The sequence below is a fragment of the Microcebus murinus genome, chromosome 12, assembly GCF_040939455.1.
Source record: "Microcebus murinus isolate Inina chromosome 12, M.murinus_Inina_mat1.0, whole genome shotgun sequence".
Taxonomy (NCBI): Eukaryota; Metazoa; Chordata; class Mammalia; order Primates; family Cheirogaleidae; genus Microcebus; species Microcebus murinus.
The window spans coordinates 50,708,199-50,731,013 of NC_134115.1; positions in this window are offsets into that span (position 1 = coordinate 50,708,199).

Here is a 22,815-nt window from a genome sequence, read left to right on the forward strand (position 1 = left end):
TAATATATTGTTTATGTATCTTTTAAGACCTTTGTGTTCCTCTTGCATTAGATATATTTGCATACCAAATATACTTTTTAAGGTGATGATTAATTTCTTGAGAGCAGTTTCCAAGATCTTTTTCTTCTGTGTATGCCATGCAGTGCTCAGTTCAATATCTTAGGTGATGTAAGTGCTCAATAAGTATTTGTTCATTTGGACTGAGTCAAATTTAGTATATTTCTACCCCAGAGTGGGAATAAGTTTCTGATTTATAATGAGAACCAGTGGGAAATATTTCAACTAGTCTTACTGGAATTTATCCATTTCATTAAGTGAAAGGCAATTGTGCAGTAACCAAGTAGGTATTTATTTTTTTCCACAGAGTAAGAAACTTTAAGTTTTCATTTAATGATAAAGATCAAAAACAAAGGAAACTATCAGCAGTAATAGTTCCCATTACGATGAACAAAAATATTTGGCTTTTAATAAGGGACATACCAGATGCAATGACAGAAAAAAAATGATGTCAAACAGCAATTATTTTTCCCTAGATCTCGCTTAAGTCATTAAAAAGAAAAGACTTTCTGGTGGCTGTGGTGTCAAAAATGAAGAGAATAACTAATCGAGTTATTAAATAATCACAAGAAAGAAAAAAATTTTTTTAACTTAACGGTGTGAGTCAAATTTCCCACTTAGATAGAGAAAACATGATTTTCTTAGGGCCGACTTCTAAGCTTTTCGGTGTATATTATCTTCTTGCATTAAAAATGAAGAAAAGTAAGTCCTTAACTTGATATGTTGTCTGATTTCTGCCAAATTCTTTTAATAAAATTTCATCATTCTCATAGAAGTCTCAGAACTTGGCACACATGTACAAAGAACCAACTTTAAGAAGGGGCTTTTGCTACCAGTTATTGGAGAGAACAGCAGCAACCCTGGGAAAGCCAGTGAAAGTGGGCCACACGTGACACTCATTCTTTACTTTATCAGCATCGCGACCCTTTCCATATTGGTCTCCACTATTTCCATTGCAAACGTATCATATATCATACGTGTTAAATGAGTTTATTGAACTTGCCAGGGAGAGGATGGGTGCAGAATGCAGCATATGAAACTTTTCCATAGAGGGGAAAATATTATAACTTTCAATTAAATACATGAAAAAGTGTATTTTGAATTATTAAAGAACTTTTGGAATCCAATCTATTCGCAAATAGAAATTGTATTCTGATCTAATAGTACTATTAAGGGGAAAAACAAGAGTAAAATCTTGTACCCTCACTTTATCAATAGACAAATAGGTCTGGGAAAAAGACCTATTAAGGTAGAAAAGTGGGAAGAAGCATATGAGTCAGTAGTAAATTTAAAAAGTAAATGTACTTTAGGAGTTTTATTCATTTTCTGAATTCAGATTCTAAATTTGTTTGGCTTTTGGTGTGTTTGAGTTATAACAAGCAAATTAAATAGGGAAATATGGTTATTTAAAAAAACTGGTTATTATATCCATAAGATTTTTTTTTAAAAAAAAGAGAAGTAGCATATTTTGTCTTGGTATTACATTTTGTGAAAAAAAAAACACTTTTCTGGTGCATTTAAATTCATTGGATAACATCACATACTGAAAATTTGTCTCAGTAATGATTTCATAGCACATTTCATATGGTTAATTCTTATACCAATCTGTCCAACAGTTGCAATAAAATAATAAAATAGTTAACAACAATTAATCATTTATCACAAGCCACATCTAGTGCTAAATCCTATACATTTACTATCTCATTTAATTTTCATAAGAGGTATTACTATTAAAATCCACTTTACAGACAAAGAAGCTGGGACTTAAGAGAAATCAAGCAAATTTTTCAAGGTCACACAGCTGCCAAAAGAAGCAGGCAGACTTTTAACCTAAGATTGGCAGGCTGGAAGATGCATTTAACCATACATCTCCTGTAAGTACCTTATAAATGAACAAAATGAGTAGATCTAAGAATAATAATAATAGATAACATTTTTGAGTGCTTATTAGGTGCAGGACACTCTTCTTAACATTTTACATGTAATAATCCATTTAGACATCATAAGAACCTGTGAGTAAGTACCATCATTATCCCTATTATAAAGAGGGCTATAGTAAGGCACAAGGAATGTAAACGCTTACTTGATCAATATCTCATAGCCAGTAAGGGCAGAGCTGTGGTTCAACTCTTAGACTACCTAATCTTCAGACAGGTTATTTCTATATCCAACTTTTTGACAATTGGGCAGCAAGAGTCTTCGGGATATATTCTTTTTTTAAATCGATGCACAGTATTTATACATATTTATGGGATACATGTGATATTATGATACATGCACACAATGTGTAATAATCAAATCAGGGTATCTAGAATATTCATTATCTAGAACATTTATCATTTCTTTCTGTTGAGAAGATTTCAAATCTTTCTTCTAATTATTTTGAAATATACAATATGTTGTTATTTATAGTTACCCCACTGCTATTTTCTTTGTCTTGAATTAGAGATCAATCATAATTTTGAGGGGATACCCAGTGAAAATGGGTAACAGGCTTTTGCAGTTATTGAAGCATAGTGTTCTATTTTCATAGTAATAGAAATTGAAAGAAAAAGAACTTACTTAAATTACAAATTAAAATAAAGAGCAATCACAATTTGCCAACTGGGTTTTAAAAGAGAGTGAAAATGGCCACAAGTTTCTGAGTCATGCAAAATGTCGATGTTAGTAGTGGCAGCTGGGAAGGAGAAAGTCTTTGAGAAAGTAAATGCATTGGTAATTAATATTTATATGTATTATAAGAGCTATTATTTTGTTGCTCTATCATCACTTGGGTTGATAGAAAGCTTTTTGTAATTTATATTTGTGTATAAAAAGAACAGAAGAAGCTATTAGAGTAGAATGAATGTTAGAAGCTGGTTCTGGTTCTGTATTATGCCATTTACTAAACAGACATCACTGGAAAAATCACTTATCTCTGAATATGTCTTTTCAGCTAGGTAATATGCCATCTTAACTTATAGAAGAGCTCTAAAGATCAAAACAACTCAAAAGTGGAGCATTACTTCATAAGATATATAGAAATGAAAAATAGAATGATTGTCCTTATTTCTTTCTGAGCCATTGCTCATTTTAATAGAATGTAAACATACTAGTTTTACTATCTCTAAATAATATTCTTGAGGTAGCATGTGTTCATATCTCAGCTGTACCACTTACCTTATGTTTGATCTTAAACAAATTACTCAAAGTCTCTGTGGCTCCTCTTTAAAATGGAATCCATAATAAACCCAACTCATAAGATTGTATTGAGAATTATGACACAATAAATGAATGTGTGATGCCTATAATAGTGCCTTACCATATAGTAAGTCAATAAATGTCATTATTATTATTAATTCTGACAGTATTATTAACTCAGTGGTTTTTATTATTTAAGCATCTATTGATGATATTATGGTCTACCATGACTATATGGATTTCTTTAACTTAATATGTACAGAAATTAGTACATCAGTTTTCACATGTATCATAATATTAATATTTAAAGATATTCATGATGATTCTTAAATGTAATAACTGATCACACAATATATTTCTGTTGTTTCTAATTGTGCAAATAGAAAAAAAGTTAATGCATTGCATTGTGTGTTTCTAAAAACATGCTGTACTTATTTATTGAATAATAATAATTATTTATTATACAGTTGTTTAAAGTGTGTCTGTTACTATATAGTGAAAGAAGAGTAGTTCTGCTATGTCACAGTTTGATCTAAGGGCACAGTGACCTTTCCTATTTTTTCCTTTGCTTTCAGTGAGACTGTTGAATAATCCAATGAAGAAGGCATTTTCCTTGACAGATATTTATCATAGCAAAAAAAAAAAAAATGCTGAGACTACAAAATATTTTAAAATGTTACAATGTGAATATTATTTCAGTGCATATATTTCTAGTGTGATGGCATTTGCCATCTGACATTCTTGCAAATAGATCTTCCTTCTTCACACGGTGTATATCTTTTTGCCGGTCTTTCTCAGTTTGTGCCTATTCATAATTAATCTCTAGGTTCCCGTAATAGGCCTCTCCTGCATGTTCTCTTAGCTAAGGAAACAAGTACTCAAGAGTGTAACATCATAGGCAGGGAACAAAGGATTCACATTCCTCTCTCTGTGTTAGAGAGCACTGATGTGATTCTCAGGAGCCAAGCTTCTTAGCTACGAAAGGAAGGATTTATAGCCCTCCAGCTTTCTCAGCTACCAAAGCTCTTGAAGGCTTTCAAGAGCTGACCTTCTTAGCAAAGGGCTGAATTCTTTTAATGCACTCACTTTCAAAAGGTAGCATACCTGTTTTTCCAGTGTGATGTGGATGCTATTAAAAGGGAGTTTCCATGGATACGGACATCAGTGGGAATGAAACAGGATTGTCCTCTTTTCAGACCCATTGTTGCTCCAAATATCCCTAAAACCTAGATCCTGTTACTCCTTTTCTTCACCTTTTCTTATGTCCAGCTTCTTATTTAGGAAGCACTGTCAATGGTAAGTAATTAATGCCTTTCTAAATGTGCAGGTTCAAACACCAAGGTATTTGTGAGTGATACAGCGTGTATGTGGAGAAGAGGGCAGTTAATCCCTAAGAGTTTATTGAGTGTGAATTTTGTTATGTCTCTTTTATATATGACTTTAGAGAATATACGTAAATAAGAGAAACCATCCATTTATTGTTAAATGATACAGAATTTGTAAAATTTAGAACCTTTCTTAAATAATATGAATTTAAAGTTACATCAAAACAGCACTACAAAGTTCCTCCTCCCCTTTCTCTCGTATACTTTAGGTGAGTTAATTCTAGGTATATACTATGCCCCAGAATTATATATTTCTGAAATATTATGATTAAAGTATGTCAAACTCTTTTTGCCAAGACCTAATTGAATGTCAAATGTGATGAAATCAATTCATTTTTTGAGTCTATTATGTGTCAGGCAATATGCTTGTCACTGGGACTTCTATAATGAAGAGGATATTGACTTTCTCTGGAGAACTGATGAAAGATTTGTGCCACTGCCTCTTCATGGAAATATAAGACCTTGCTAATAAATGTCCTCAGTTTTGAAAAAATGATTATAAAATATTTGTACTGTTTATCATAAATCTATGGTGTAGGAACCCCTCACATGGAAGGAGTGAACAGAAGACCCCGAATAATGATAGAATTACGAAAATAAGAAATTGAGCCAACTTTTCCATATAGGAACAACTTCAACTTGAACAAATTTTCCAAATTCAGGTCAGCAGGATCAATTATTTAATAACCTATCAATTGATAAGGGACAATCAGTCTCATATTAAAGGCATTGCTGATCCAGTTGATTAGAAATTTAGCTAACTTCACAGGTCTTAAGGAAAATTTAATGTAGTTGATGAGCTTATGATCCTCTTACATTGGCTTCTGGTCAAAGAAATATAGGCTAAAATATTTTGTCACAATATCATGTGATTTTAGTTTATTCAGAAATTAATTATTTCACAAATATTCATTTATGAAAAATTTTAAATGTTTGTGAAATAAGAAAATTTTACATTTTATTTGCTAATAACTTGGTCTCTTTTTAAATTAAATATATGCCAAATCAGTTTGTTAATCACCTGGTGTTTAAGAAGAATCAAGAATTTAAAACAACACTAATTTTCCTGTAAGTATTCATGCTGCTATGTAAAAAAGCAAGTCCCTAACAATGTACATCTAACTTCTAAGAAGTGAGTTGGGAAGTCTATGGCATCTCATTAATTTATGAATTGGTATCTCTGAGTTCAACCCAAACATCAATCATTTCCATAAGAAACATATGTAGTTTTTTTTTTTTAATTTTCTTTGTCTTGATAATAAAAAGACTAAAAATGCAAGTTCATGTTAAAATAGATTATTATTCTGATAACCCAAAGTTTAATAATAATTCTCAAATTAGAATTTCAAAACAATGGTCATATTAACAGAATAAAACATTATCTTAAATTGAGGATAAGGGTATGACTTATGAGATTTTCAGATGACCTTTGAACAACAGTCATCATCTTTCATGAAAAAATTTTAACTGAATATCAATATTTAATATCAAATTTAAATTATTTCTCTTTAAATTATGGGAAATCACCAACAAATATTCATTATTATCAAAAAGCTCCAGCTTTTTAAACTTTATTCATCAAAAGAACATACATAAAATTAGACTTTTATTTTTTATTTAAATTGAAAAAAGTTATCTTCAGATTCTAACCTTTATCTGATTCATTAAATTATTAAGAAATCAGTTTCCAAATGCCTTTAAAAGAAACATTTAATACATGCCTTGTTCACTTCTGTCATTTTTGCCTTCTTTTGAAAAGAATTGAGAAAATACATTAATTATGACCTTAAATATCTACCTATATTCCAACCAAAAATGTTAAAGGGTGGGGAAGGTAGAGAAAACTTTCACAGAAATTCATAAACCCTTCAAGTGCCATAAGTGGATTTTAGGTAGCATGAGCAATTTATTAGATTTATTGCTTGTACTTGTTCACATAAAGGAAGTTATAAGGTATTCTACAAAAGAAGATAAAATTGAAGGTTGTTGGCGGAAACTGTTATTGTTGTAAACTGGCCAAACGAGGGATGTGACCCAGGAATAAAGAAGATGTTATTTTATCTTTTCTGTCACCTGGATATGTCTCTCCTCTGAGTCATCTCCGAGTCTTTTCCATTGTTTCATCTTTCATCCTTGTTGTGAAAGCACTCTTATTGTTTAGTAAGCAAAATTAGAGTAGCTGAAGTTTATAGAGTCAATGGCTGACAAACAATCAGGTCAATGTCTGTCCCATCCTGGAGAGATTGAGGTTAGAGCAGGTGAAATTATCATTCTGCTTTGTTTTTATGGCTCTAATAGAATGCCAGAGAGTCCCTGACCTCTGCTGCCAGTCATGTCTTACTCTAATAGCAACGTGTAACCTTTGACACTCAATTAAAACAGGAAATAAGGCAAAGAACGGGTCAATATGCATGTTTGGCCAACACAAGCCTTCAAAATAAATTCCAAGGGGCTTTCAAGGGAGCCATAACCCTTATTCATTTGGCCCAAAGGCATTAAAATTATGGTCAGTAAAGTAAAAGTAACATAGAAACAAACAAAAATAACCTGTACCATTATTTTCTTTCTGACCCTAAGACCTATGTATTAAGGTATCTTGCAGAGTAACAATTCACATATACACTTTCTGATTGCTGAAGGCCAGGGTGCTGCTGCAAACTGTCTGGGTGGGACAGGATAGATGTTTTGGGCATTGAAGTTTGTTGACTTTTCTTGGAGGGGTTGGTCTGAATTCAATTTTTTTTGAAACTTGACTTTTGAGCCATTTCAGAATTTCATACAATAGAATCATGCCTGTGATTTACTTCAATAGCTTTAAAGCCTATCCTCTCTGTAACATGTAGGCTATAAAATGACATAGTTTCCTCTCCTCATTGGTTTACTTTATTGTTTCCTCATTGTTTTACTTTAACTAACAGCTCTTCCCTGTTCAACAGAATTAGTCTCACTCAAGCTGTTTGATTTATTTTTTTTTCTCTCCCCTGGGAGACTGAATTTTAAAAAGTCAAGTTAAGTATATGTATTCCTTATATTTAGATGGGAATTCCAGTGAATGTCCAGATGGTTGAATCCTCAAATCACTATTATAATTTGAATCTTAGCCAAGGTGTGCTCTGTACACAAAAGTGGTTTCTGTTTCTTCCATACAATAGATTAGATGGCAGGATACTGAACTTTAATAGTGGTGTCACATCTATTCCAACCTATTTGCTTGCATTTTCATGGATTTCGGAGGATACATATGTATATAGCTAGATAGATAGATATTGTTTTGATGTCAGACTTCCTCTGCCTTCCAATATGACAGATGGTTCTTTTGAATAGGGCATAATTTTCCATTAGTGTATTCTTCTCTTATCCTGCAAAGTTTTAGAGAATGCTAAAAGAGGTTACTCACCATTTTATTTTAAAATCTCAAAGCTGCTCAGCTTATTACTTATGCTTTACATATTAGTGCGTTATAAAGTTTCTCAAGCTTGGTACAATACAATATTATATTCTTTGGAATTTCAGTGGATATATTGAACACACAAAAAATGATTCCATGGTCAATAATTTGGGGAAACACCATGCATTATAACTCCTTCTGGGGAATTCCCAAATAGAACAGCATGTGAATGGCCCTGAAAAATACTGTAATTAGAAACAAACAAAAAACTAGAAACTTGTTTAATTTTGTTTAATTCAGCATTCATGATGTAATCAAAGTGCAATTACAGTATGGTTTGTCCCTTCAAAATTTATTCGATGAAATTAACCTCACCTGGCTCCTAAATGAAAATTTCAGCAGACTCATGACTCTTGTCTATTAATTACTATTAAACAATGATTAGATTTCCCTAGAGGTACTTTCAGTCAAAAACAGAGTTTCAATACATAAATTAGATTGTCTATTCTAAGACATGAATCATTATATCATCATTCTAACCCCAGCCAAAGCCTGCTTTAGATGGAAGGAAAAGATATAATTATTGCCTTCAATTTACTATTCTCCTTTGTCTCCTCTTCCCTAATTTTTGACCCCTCTGAGGATTCAGGAGTGGATGGAAGAATTATAAGGGCATAGTAAAAGACTTCATAAAACATCAATTCATATTCTTTGAGCCTGGCAGAAGGTTACAGATCTTGGTCTTATGAGAATATGTTATCAGTAGGAATCTCTGTAAAAGTTTATTTGATTTCCTAAATTCCATGTGGTCACTTGTGACTTCTTTCATAGTTTCTAAGGATCCCAAAATCTTGTCCAGCTTCTTATTGCTGGGATCCCTCTGCCCGACAAGGTGGCCCTACTGGGCAGCACAGGAGACTGCTCCACCTGGCACTCCAGCCTGCAGGAAATACTCATACACCCCTTGCCCTTATGAATCTGCATGTGCAAGTCAATCCCAACATAGTCTTCTCTACCCTGCTGCCAACAGCTTTTGTTTTCTCAGATGTATGTCAGGAAGCCATCGTCCGAATCTCCATACTTCAGGGAGCATCTTGTGAGCTTTCTGAGAGTTCCTTAAAAGCCCTCTTAACTAAGCTTGCAGTTAAAAAAGTAGCATACCCCATTGTTCCCCACTGATGAGAGTAAGGGTGGGAGAAGCACTGTGTTACATAACTTGAGGAAGTCATGCAGCCTGTAAATTATGTGAATGACTGAGGGTTGGGAATGAGAGTTTATATAGTCATTGCTTTGCATTCATGGCAGATTGGTTTCAGGATCCCCTATGGTTACCAAAATATGAAGATGCTTAATCCAATATATAAAATGGCACAGTATTTGCATATAACCCACACACACCCTCCCGTGTACTTTAAATCATCTCTAAAGTACTTACAATACCTAATGCAATGTCTAAACATCATTTCCTTCAAGTGGATTCAACATAGTACTTTGTGTGCAGCAAATTCAAGTTTTGTTTTTCTTTGAATATTTTCAGTCAGCAGTTGATTGAATCCATGGAGGCAGAACCCCTGGATAGGGAGGGCCAACTGTACTCTCTAATTGAATCAGAAGATGCAAAGGTCATGGAACTGAAGGTCATGAAGTTTGTCCTTGGACATTTTCTATGTGACTTCTACATATGGAAATCTGTTTCCCTCTCCCTTTAAAATCTGATATCTGTCATGTTTACATCTTAGTAAACAATAAGGCAGAAAGAAAAAGGGAATTTTAATATCCTGTTAACTATTTTCCAAAATTATTTGATTACAGAAATTATTTTTGCTCACAGAACATTGATTAATATTTCATAGATCAATGATAATCCATGTACAAGGTTTTGGTAACATTCATATGTAATAATCTGAGGCCAAAGATAATAGCCAAAATAACTAGTTTTTCTCTTCCCAGAACAGCTTCCCATTCTCTTCTTTTATTCCTTTGGAGAATTTTACCTTCTGTCACTGTCACTGGCCACTGTCTTCTGTCAGAAAATAAAAATAGGCAAAAAAAAAAAAAAAAAAAAAAAATCAGGCCAGTACATTTTTTCACAGGATATTTTGGATAAAAGTGATCACCCCCCCCTACCCAATGGCTTTCTTAAGAAATAAGACAATAAATCTGGGGTTAAGAACACCATGTTTATCTCCACATGGAGAAAGCTTGTCTGCAGAATAAAGTCAATGAGTAGAGAAAATCAGAATCAAGAAAGGATATTATTTGGGTTCCTGTACATAAACAAGCCTCACAAGACCAGATACATCCCCAAACTTGCCAGTTACATGAGAAAACACATTCTACTATTTTTCTTTCCCCTAAGATAGTTTGGGTTAGCTAGCTCTCACAGCTAAAAGAAAGTTTTTGACCCAAACATCCTAAATCACTAAAAACTCCTATTCGGTTGTTTTCCTTCAGGGAATATCAGATAATTTTTCTATTTTGTTTTTAATATTAAATTCATGGGCATATCACAGGTCAATACTAGCTGTTTCATCATTTTCACTTAGTTTATCTCTTACTTCCTATGATCCTTAGTACAAAGCCAAAGACCCTGCCAGATAACTTTGCTATGCTAATGCCAAATCTGACCCCAATATAGCTTACTCTTTGCAGAACATAATAAGGCAATTTCAAAGTAATATTAAATCACTTGGCTTAACTCAAGAGCATAATTTATATTTTGCAGTTTATATCAATTCATGACTGCAACTAAGCTAGTGCTAATGATGTTTGTACCTGAACTTCATATTTGAAAATGAGCAAGCATATTCATTTCTAAAAGAATCATAAAGTAACAGTTCCCAGTGGAACCTTCCTTCTTTTGCTTTGATAGGTTTGGCACTATTTGCTATTATCTACTATTATTGTTAGTAGATGATTTATGTAATTATTAAAATTAGAGTACATCTCTAAACAAAGAAGAACATGCATAGTTCAGTTGGGAACTTACTTGATATTGAAGGCTTCCCTGTATTGGGTCAAAGTATGAGCAACCAAGGGAAATCAGAGAATGAAAATAAGCAGAAGATTGAACCAATTTAGAAAGCCATACTTTATTAAATCCCAGTACTGTAAAGATTATCATAGTTTCCCTTCCTCTAGTGAATCTACTCTTGAGAAAAAAGGTATGTCACTAAGAGATTTGGTGTGGGGCAGGGTATATTCAAGAGAATACATAACCTTTACAAGAGTTAATTTAAATATATATTTTCAAATAAATTTCTATATCAGAAAGGGTAAACATATATGATGATCTCATCTTTCTAAAATTCAGCCTCACCTTATCAAGTAATGGCTGTAGTCACACTGAGTTGCCCTTTGGAAAAGAGAAAAGAGCAATAGAAAGAGCATAATATAGCTAGTCTAAGCTAAGTACAGCCCTGCTAGAATCATGTACCATGAAAGCTTTGGTGAGTGGAGACTCCCAGAAGAGAAACAGCTTTCTCTGAAGAAACATACTCACAAATCTTTCTCATGACACTTCTATAATTTCTATGTGAGTCAATTTGTTCAAAATCTTCTTTTAACTAAAAAGGTAGAACCCTGATAAACTGCATTTCATAATTTTGAATGGTCACACTATTTGGTTTAGGGAGATTGGGTGATTATTAACACCAATATATGAACATAAAGGGTAAAATTGGAAAATTTATTTTCATTTTAATTTAAGGGCTCTTTCCGAGAACTGAAATCAGTTCATTCTTCAGGGCTTAATATTGATCTCGTTCTTGGCAGAACAACAAATGATTGAGACAAAAGAGAGTAGACAGAGTTTTCCTAAGAGAATTTAACCACACATTTATTAGTGATGGGAAATTCATGTCTATCTCAAAGACTCATGTATTCATAGAACTTTAGAGCTAAAGAAAATATATAATCACCAAATCCTACTTCCTTAGTTTACAAATTAGAAAATGAAACTCAGAGAGATAAGGTGATGTGCTCAATGTCATAATAGATCTATACCTGAAATTTAGTTCTTAGGCTTTTTCTACATAACTGTGAACTTGCATATTTCTCAATTACTTTAAAGGCCTCAAAAATCCAAAACTATCCATATTGTCCAAAATCTTACCTGAAACCATATTGAAAATTTCTTCAAGCCAAAAGAGTATTGCTAGAGAGTCTTAATTGTTTAGTAAGAAAAGCTGCATGTAAGCGAATGGCTAAAATGCAGGTAGGGAGAGTATTTTTAAACTTTCATTGTGATATTTTCAGACAATGTATTTGCCAAACCCCTGGCTTTCATGGACATATAAAGCCATACCTACCTACCTTTCCATATTGTCAGAAGGGCTAAAATCAGAATCTTGAAGGTGGCATTGAGATACATAAGAACAATTAATTCCATCTAATCAGTGGATACCGTGTGATGATCAGCTCTCACTTTACCAACAAAATTCTCTAAAATAATAATCAAAATAAAACAATCTCTAAAACTGCATTTGTTTTTGAAAAGTCAAATGTTTTGCGTAAGTATTGTTAAAACACTGTTAAAATGGAAAAATACTTTAAAAAGTCATGATCTACCATGTAATAATTTCATAATTAAAACATACCTAAAATGTCATCTTAAAAGCTAGAAGCCTTTAAAATTGGGGCATGCACATTTATCACCTTTAAATTTATGACATCTAAATGTAAACCCAAATAAGATGTAAATTCATTTATCTCTGAGTGAATTAAAATAATATGGTTCCTTTTGATCATTAAACTTTCATATAGTTTACAATTTCTTACAACAAACATGCATTTTTTTATTATTATTATCTGCAAGGCATGAAATACTACTACCTGAGAAATTATCTGGTTCACCTCCATTATACCAAAAATTCTGGAGGACAATAAAAAAAAGAGAAAGAGAAAGAAAGGAAATCCAGTTTATTGATCGTTACCCAACTCCAATGATAATGTCACTAACAGAAGTCATCTCTTGAGTTTCAGCTTGCTGCGCTTCTACCACTTGTTATGAGAGTATAACTTTACCTCCAATAAATAGACGCTCTGTTCTTCTTTGATAGTTAGTTTTATTTTATATTAAGGCCATCCTTTAGGCTGATAAGTGCCTGTCAATAATGATGCACAAAAATTCTCACTCTTCTCTATCTTGGGTAAAGAAGAGGTAGAAGTTGAGGTGAGAGCCTGCAGTGGTGAGCACAAATTATCATGAGGAATCAAGTGGGGTAATTTCTGCAGCTATTTGTGACTCTGAGTTTACTCTTAAACTCCTATATCATGATGAGTTCTTTCTTCTAAGAGCTGGCACCACTTAAGAGAAGAATCAGGGCTAAGAATGAAGCATCTGCAAGCTGAAAAGGAATGTTAATGGATTGGGTGTCAAAATGTCATGGTGGGTGTCTTTCCAAGTATTTAACAGAAGAAGCAATTTGCAAGCAGGGCAGCCCGATTTCTAAATTCTAGCAGTTTCTCCTTCCATTCAAGATCCTGACTGCTCAAAATTAAATCACAATAAAGATAAATGCAATGTGTTAAGTTGTCCCTGAGCTATCGGAATCAGATAAGAGGTGTGCAGCATTGTGGGAAGATCACATAAGATTGTGATAACTCAAATGCTCAATTTGTCAAATGCCTCCTTCTGTCAGGGAGAGCTGAAGCATTTTCATGAGCTTGAGATCTAGATCCCGAGCAAGTGCTAGAAAAAACTGTTTTGCTTTGTGGACGAACAAAGATAAATGTGTTCTGAATTATGAGGAGGAAAAAGCAAGTGTGATTAAGCTTACATATTTCCAATGTATGTTTCTTCAGAAATAAAATGAACATAAACATTTCATTTCCCCCTAGTCCTCATTATTCTGTACACTATTTTCAATCTCTGCAAAAGTAACAGTAATAGCACTTTGCATTTATATAGCACCATTTGTCCAAAACCTCAGTAATATTATGGATAGAAATAGTTTAATTTATCCTTGCAATGCATCTTTTATGTAAATAAAGGGTTATTTTTCTCACTTTTTTTGTTTATTTTAAAGATAGAATAAGTTAAGATTAGGTTGGCAAAGTCATATAGACAATGTAACTGTAGTAATTTAAAACTGCTGCCCTGTTCACTATTATATGTACATGAAAGCCAGGGGTTTGGCAAATACTTTGGCTGAAAATATCACAATGAAAGTTTAAAAATACTCTCCCTGCCTGCATTTTAGCCTTTCACTTACATGCAGCTTTTCTTACTAAACAATTAAGTCTCTCTAGCAACACTCTTTGGGAAGAAATTTGCAATATAGTTTAAGATAAGATTTTGGACCAAAATGAACCCTAATCCCCAAACTGAAAAAATACGTACTCAATGACTAAACCATGAGCTAAACATAGTAGCCAACTTTTTATGAGCAAAAGGTTTTCAAATGTGGTAAGGTCATTTGAAAATTAAATGTTTATATAAACATATAATAGAAATACTATGAACTAGGTGAAACTTGAGTATATAAACTAGTAGAAAGGGCTGAGGACTCCTCCAAAGATAGCGGATGAGAGGAAAATGGTTAAAGAATTTGGTAAATATATCAGGAGCATTATGATCATGATAAAGGACTCAGAACCCTGTCTCTAGTAAAAATAAAAATTAGCTGAGCATGGTGGCATGCTCCTGTAGTTCTAGCTACTCTGGAAACTGAGCCAGGAAAATCCCTTGAGCCAGGAGTTTGAGGTTGCAGTGAGCTACGATGATGCCACTGCACTCTAGCCCGGGCAACAGACTGAGACAAGAAAGAAAGAAAGAGAGAGAGAGAAGGAAGGAAGGAAGGAAGGAAGGAAGGAAGGAAGGAAGGAAGGAAGGAAGGAAGGAAGGAAGGAAGGAAGGAAGGAAGGAAGGAAGGAAGGAAGGAAGGAAGGAAAAGAAAAATGTTGGACAGATTAACAAGTCCAGCAAATATTCTTAAAACTGTGTTTTCTCCCTATCATTGAACTTTTGATGGCATCAGAAGTAACCAGCTTTCCTCCCTCAAAATGAAATTCTTCAAAAAGTTCTTTTCCTCTCAGCAACAGTGATTGATTGGATGGGGGCTGGACCTCTTGTGTATGTATCACATTTTCTGACTTGGGAGCCTGTGTTCAGGCTGTCCAGTCATGTCTTAATTTTCCTCCTATTTCTCTTCTGTGATATTTATCATTTTTGCTTCTCACATTTTCTACTGTTAGGGAAAAGGCTTTACAAGGAATTCTAAAAATCCCAGTTTTGTAAAAAATAAAAAGATAGCCCAACCTCAAGATCTTTTATAACACTTAAAATGTCTATATTAAAAAGTTATGCTTTAAGTGTGTTTCCGAAATCTGATGCAAAAGGGAGAAGAGAGATAGAAAGAAAGAAATAAAAATCAATTGCTACCGTTAGGTATCATAGTAACCTATGTTCAAGTGCCCTACAAGTATAAAAGGAGTAGTGAACAATGCTTATGTACCTCCAAAGCATAAATAAAAATTAATTAAAAGAAGAATGTCACTATGTGTGAGTGTATGCATGTATCTATGAAGAGCACTATCACATGTTGCCATTGAGTTCAAAGTATATTTCAAATAATGTCAGGATGTGAAGAGACTAAGAAAGTTCTACTAAATCAGTATCTATACTAAAGAGAGTGATTCTTTTTTTTTTTTTTGAGACAGAGTCTCTCTTTGTTGTCCAGGCTAGAGTAAGTGCCGTGGCATCAGCCTAGCTCACAGCAACCTCAATCTCCTGGGCTCAAGCGATACTCTTGCCTCAGCCTCCTGAGTAGCTGGGACTACAGGCATGCACCACCATGCCTGGCTAATTTTTTCTATATATTTTTAGTTGGCCAATTAATTTCTTTCTATTATAGTAGAGACTGGGCATCGCTCTTGCTCAGGCTGGTTTCCAACTCCTGACCTCGAGAGATCCATCAGCTTTAGCCTCCCAGAGTGCAAGGATTACAGGCATGAGCCACTGAGACTAGCCAAGAGAGTGATTCTTAATCTAGAGTTTTAGTTCTCTAAAATGGCATTACCCAAAACCTCAGAGAGCACAAGTAGTTAGGCAACTAGGAAAAACTAATGTGGTCCTTGATGTTTCATGGATAGTGTCAAGAGATACAAATTCAAAATGAAGGATCAGTATAGCATATATTCTAAACTAAGGCAACTTTCAATCAATCATTCATTTAGTCAATCATCTACTCATTTACTCAACAGCTAAAAATATATGTTGAACGCTCACTATATACCAGACACTTTTCTAGGTATTAGGGATATATCAGTAAATAAAATAGCCAGAAATCCCTGCCTTCATGGGGCTTCTGTAAGCAAGACCATGTAAAAGTTGATAAGTCTATATAAGTCTATATAGTCTATATAAGTCTATATAGTCTATATAAATCTATATAAATATAGTTCTATTGAGAAAATATTGAAAAGTGCTATTGAGAAAATAAACCTGTAGGAGGCCCAGGAGACCCAGTTAGGGAGTGGAGTTTAATTTAAATAGGATGGTCAGAGAACTCTCCAGAAGATGATAGTTAAGCAAAGACTTGAAGAAGCCAAGAGGCTCACCATGTGGATGGAGTGGGGAACAGCATCATAGGAAGAGAGTATAAACAAATGCAGAATTGCATCTTTGAATATCAGTATGGCTGAAGAAAAGTGAGAGGGATAGTAAGTAGCTGGAGAGGAAGTCAGAGAGATAATAAAAGCTGGGGAGACAAATCCTGTAGCATTTTTAGACTATTTTAAAGACATTGGCTTTTATTCTAAGTAAAATCTTGATGATATTGGGGGGGTTTTAGCAAAAGAGTGACGTTTGCTGATGCATGCATTTAGTAAATCTATTCAGAATGCTTTGGAGAGAATAGACTTTAGGAAAGTAAGATAAAAGCAGAGAGACCAGTTAGGAGGCTAAGTCAAAAGTCCAGGGCAAGATATTTGTGGATAGAACCAGGGTGATTATAGCAGAAGTGGGGAGAAATGGGAAGATTCTAGATATATTTTAAAAAATAGAGCCAACAAAATTTTCTGACAGGAGATATGAGACCAGAAACAAAGACAAACAAACAAAAACAAATAATAAACTTCTGGGTAAAAGCAGGATATTTTGGTCTGAGTTTTTGAGGTATAAAATTACCACTAACAAAGGTTGGAATAATTAAAGCAGCATTTGATTAGTGGGAGAGCAGAAAATGAGACTTGTACTGGTTAAGCTTAGACACCTTTTATGCATTGCAGTAGAGCTGTCTGGAGTCTAGGAGTAAGGTCCATATTAGAAAGAAAATGCTATCAGTCTTTTAACGCACAAAGCCAAATAAGATCCCCAAGACAGAGTAGTTAGAAAAAAGGTCAAAGGAATCCCCAAAGTCCAATAGTAAATGATCAAGAAGATGAGAATAAAACCATTAAGAGATTAACAAAATATAGACAATGAAGGAAGAAGAAAATCAGGGAAAATGTGGTATCAAAGAACTCAAATGAGAACATTTTAAGAAGAGAGTCATTACCTGTTTCATATGCAGATGATAGGCCAAGTAATATGAGAATCAAAATTTGACCAATAGATGTAGCAATGTGATATTATTGATGACCATGTCAGCAGTAGTTTTAGTAAAAAGGTCAGAGTTGGTGAGAGAATGGAAGAGTAAGAATAGGAGGCACACAAAGTGTAAACAACCATTTTGAGAGACTTTGCTACACCAAGAGCACAGAAGTGGGGTGATAGCTGCAGTGTGGTAGAGATTAGTGATTTTTTAAATAGAAACATGCTACTTTGGGGACTAGCACTATGATGGGAATGATCTAATAGAAAGGGGAAATTTGGTGAGGGAAGACAGAGAGTGAAGTTCTTCAGTAGGCAAGAAAAGATGAATCTTGTATACAAGTGAGTGGGCAGGCCGTAGATTGAGGTATGGAGAGTCCATGTATAAGAACAAACAGGGAGAGAGAACACATGCAAACAGATGCAAATGGAAGTTATATGGGGGAGGGGATGTAGGATTTCTCTTGTAACTTTCAGTTTTCTCAGTGAATTGGGAAGCACTGTCATTGGCTAAGAATGTGTGGAAATTTGAAAAAGAGAGATGTTTGATATTTGTCTTATAAGACACTAGGATAATGAATAAAGTAGAAATTATATGATGCTGGAAGTATTAAGATTCATTTGAAGTTAATAGGTATTAATTTTAGGTGAAAACAATCAGCATGGTTCTAGATCTTTGTCCTACCACAGTCAACTGCACTAATGCAAATGTGTGCATTATGCAATTGTATTTTTTCAGGGATAGTGTTTTGTCAAGAATGTAAATAAAGTGAGAGAGAGACAAAGAAGTTTCATATGTGTATAATGGAGTGGCTTCAGTGTTGGCCAATAAATTCAAGCTGAATGAGGAGGGTTGGGAGGATGTGTAGTTGATGAAAGGCAGTAGACAGGTATGAGAATCATTTGATTTTAGGAATCAAATGGAATCAAAGTGCCCAGAAAAATTCCAGAAGAGATGTCAGAGAGAAGAAAGTTTATAATTGAGGTTACAGGAAGTTTCAGTTACTTATTGACAGAGCGTAGGTGTGTGCCTGAGGTTGGCCCAGGATAAGTTGGCCCATTGGAAGTCTGGTAATAGAGAAGCCAGGGCATGGGAAGGGTCATCTATTATACAATAATCAGTAATCAAGATGGTTAACTTTAGAGATTGAGACAAGAACTAAGCATCTTTAAAGTGAGATGAAAAACTCTGGAGTAAAGGAGTAATTTGCAACAAAGAGGTGTTCATGGATGGTATAGTCTGACATGAGAGTCACAACGGGGTATCTTATTGGAAAGAGGGGGGAATGGTCTGGAATTAGCAATGATCAAGACACCTACCCCAAGTCTAAGCCCCACTGGAAGAAGGAGTGTGGGAGGAAAAAAGTTATACTACAATAATAAGGCTATAAAGGAAGCCAGAGTCCTGGGGGTGTGCCAGATTGTTACCAGCAATAAAGTAAAGGAGATATTTTTTCAGATATTACATTGATATATAGAGAATTTATTGATGATGAAGAAAGGAGTATATTGACAATCTAGATTTATATTTCTTTTTTCAAATCAGTATTTCATTTACTATTTTCCATTTCTGCTATTTATGTTTTTGCTTTAGTATAGAGTTAATTTTGTTTGGGATAAAACATTGCTTCTAAGTTCTCAAAGGTCATTGCCCAGAAAGATGTTTTCTCATGAGGTTGAAGTTATCCAACAATTTTAAAAATTTATATTGTCAATGATCTTGAGAACATAAACAAAATTGCTAATACACTAAAAAGGTGCTGAAGGCACTTTCTGGTTAAATCCTAATGGAAAAAATTATAGGTTGTAGAAAAGAAAACCAAAACATTATGCTAGGAATATTTGTACAGATAAGGAGATGCAAAAAGCTAAAGAAAATTTTTTTTTTTTTTTTTTTTTTGTGACAGAGTCTCACTCTGTTGCCTGGGCTAGAGTGACATGGTGTTAGCCTAGCTCACAGCAACCTCAAACTCCTGGGCTCAAGCAATCTTCTTGTCTCAGCCTCCTGAGTAGCTGGGACGACAGACATGCGCCACCATGGCCGGCTAATTTTTTTTCTATATATTTTTAGTTGTCCAATTAATATCTTTCTACTTTTTTGTAGAGAAGGAGTCTCCCTCTTGCTCAGGCTGGTTTCGAACTCCTGACCTTGAGTGATCCTCCCACCTCAGCCTCCCAGAGTGCTAGGATTACAGACGTGAGCCACCATGCCTGGCCAGAAATTGGATTCTTTGTACTCATTTTCTGTTTAGTTTTTCCTTACCCTCTAAATTCCTTTCCTTCAGTTGTTCTCTATTTCTTTGTATCTTTCCTACTTTTCTTTTTATTTTCTAATTGTCCTTTATCTCCTCAACCTCTATCTTTTCTACCTATTTCTTTACATGTTTTTTCTCCTTTCCCAGAATTCTATCATTGATTGTACTTAAGTAATGAGTTCTTTTCCACCATCTTCCTTATTTTTATTTTTCCTACTGTCAATGAAAAAGAACTCAAAGTCTATAAAATAATTTAAAGAGGTTTATTCTGAGCCAAGTTTGAGGACCATGGCTGGGAGCCATGCCCAAGAAGCCTTGAGCAAGTAGACTTGCTGTGTTTGAGTGATGGTTTGGTTTTATACATTTCAAGGATACAGGAATTGCAAGTAAAGTCATAAATCAATACATAGAAGGCATACATTGGTTTGGCCTCTAAAAGGCAGGACATCTAGAAGTTTGTGCGGGGGTGGGCTTATAAATCATAGGCAGGTTTAGAAATTCTTTAGTTGACAATTGGGTGAAAGTTAAGCTTTGTCTAAAAAATCTGGAGTCATTGGAAAGGAAATTGAGTTAAGATAAGGAAGCCTGTTAATCAGAGACAAGCCCCAGGACATATACTCAGACTCAAATGAACTGTTAAGTAAACTGATGACCTGCAGGTGTGATTTAAACATTCTTGTATAGCTAGGCCTGTCAATGAGTTACAAAGGGACATCTTCAAGAAGGGAAAGGGGTATGATGAGGCTAGTCTGACCTCATTCTCATGGCCAGCAACTCAGCTTTAGGGTATTTCTGAGGTCCCCTTGGCCAAGAGAGGGTCCATTCAGTCAGCTGTGGGGGTGGGATTTTATTTTAAGATTTTATTTTAGTTCACAACATCAGCATTGTAGGACATTTGTCATTTTATATGAGGTTCCAGCAATGTGCATTCATTTGTTCTTATGGAAAGATATTGTTCACTATCCCTAGCATTTGTTGTCAAAGGTCTCTCATTAATAATTCTGACTTCACTTGGTACCACCAGGTCAGTAAGCAGTGTGCAGTGACATTTCAAACATATTTAAAATTTATAGCAATTGTAGAAATGAAAACAATTCTTCTTACTCATTCTATATTTTTTCTTTAGATAAGAATGAAACTGAAACAGAGATGATGAGTCACTGAAAAGTTTGTTTTAGTCTTTTAATGAACAGAAATATTTAACACAATTCAAGCAATTATATTTTTTTAAAAGTATTTGGAACAAGTTATTGATTTTAGTGTTCTAATTTTCAAACAGCCCAGCAATCATTTGAAAAGATTAAAAAATCACAAATAATATTAATTATAGTGAGGACTGAAGTCTGATCTTTTTCTTTGCCCAAAAACTTTCTTTCTAAGAGGGCCTGGTGAGTCACAAATGATAAAATCTCAGTAAACAGGTTTTTATGATGTGGTTTACTTCCCAATCTGATTCTAGTATGGCATCACATGAAGGATAGCAGACCCTTACCTTAACTCAAGCGTTTCCTTTTCCACTGATTCCCAGTCTTTGGACAAAGCCTAACTCTTTCAGCCAATTGTCAACTAAAGAATCCCTAAATCTACCTATGACCTATAAACTCCGCTTTGAGATGCCCAACTTATCAGAATAAACCAATGTATGCCTTCCATGTATTGATTTATGACTTTATCTATAATCCCTATCTCCCTAAAATGTATAAAACCAAACTGTAACCCAGCCACAGTGAGTCCACTTTCTCAAGGCTTCTTGGGCATGGCTCCAGGCCATAAACCTCCTTAAATTATTTTACAGAGTTTATCTTCTTTTCCATTGACAATAGTGTCCCATATTTACTTCAAAATATATAATATATCTGACATATTATGATATATGCTGATATGGTAGAGATTGGTGATAAAGGAAATTAGAATATTTTACTCTAAAATATCTATCTATCTATCTATATAGATTTACATATTTTGAAATGGCTGCCCTAGGTCTAGCAGACAGAAGTAACCCTGCAAAGCTGCTTTGTGTTGGGGGCAGATTTGTGTCTGTAGAGAATCTGCATTAATGCAGCCAGGCCTTCTCCTATCTGATCTAGGAAGGATTAACTGAAAATCTGACACCTTTAAAGGTATAAAAAGAATCATTTACCACCTATTCTCTATGAGGGCTGCCACCTGGGAGCTTTCATCTACATAACAGGACCACCTTTTCTAGCTAAGCCTCTTTCTTTCTCCCTCCCATAACCTCTTTTGTCAGTAAAACCTGTTTTTGACCATGCTCTGAGCTGGCATTCTTTCTGAAACCTCAAGGTGGATTATAAGCCTCTCTACCTGATTGAGGGGTTGGGACCTCATTCTTAATCCTCCCATGTATACACATTAAATAAATGTGTATGCCTTTTCTCCTTTTAATCAATCTGCCTCATGTCAGTGATTTTTCAGCAAACCTCTAGGGGACCAAAAGCCTGGTCCCTACAGTGGTTGATTGCCAGACTTCATGAAACAGATTGTGTCCTTATGAATCCTGACAATGTCATCTACTTACTACAAAATTTTGGATGAGGTATTCACTTCTCTTTTTCTTATGTGAAAATATGGTGAATAGTACTTTTCTCTTCTGTCTACCTACTGGGAAGAATACAGTAACACACATAAAAAACTGAAAACTCTATCTGGGAAGTAAATATTAATGACAATAAAAGCCATTATTGCAGTATAACGCTTTGATATTTTTAATGTTCATAGATAGCCAAGAAAGGGAGAGATTTCAGTCTTATCCACAAGTTTTCTTCTCATTTTTTAAGTGGATAAGCATTAATAAAGGCAAACTGATGAATGAATACAGTTAATTAAATGAATGCTAAGTCAATTTATATGGCTTCCCAAATTATGATGAACTAAAAAAAAATCCTTAGACCCTACCAACTGAATTGACCCCCTCTTGACCAAATAGGATTCCAGAAAAACCCTAAAACTGGGTTCTTGACCATGAAGATAAGGGAAGTTGATACATTTGTGAAAATA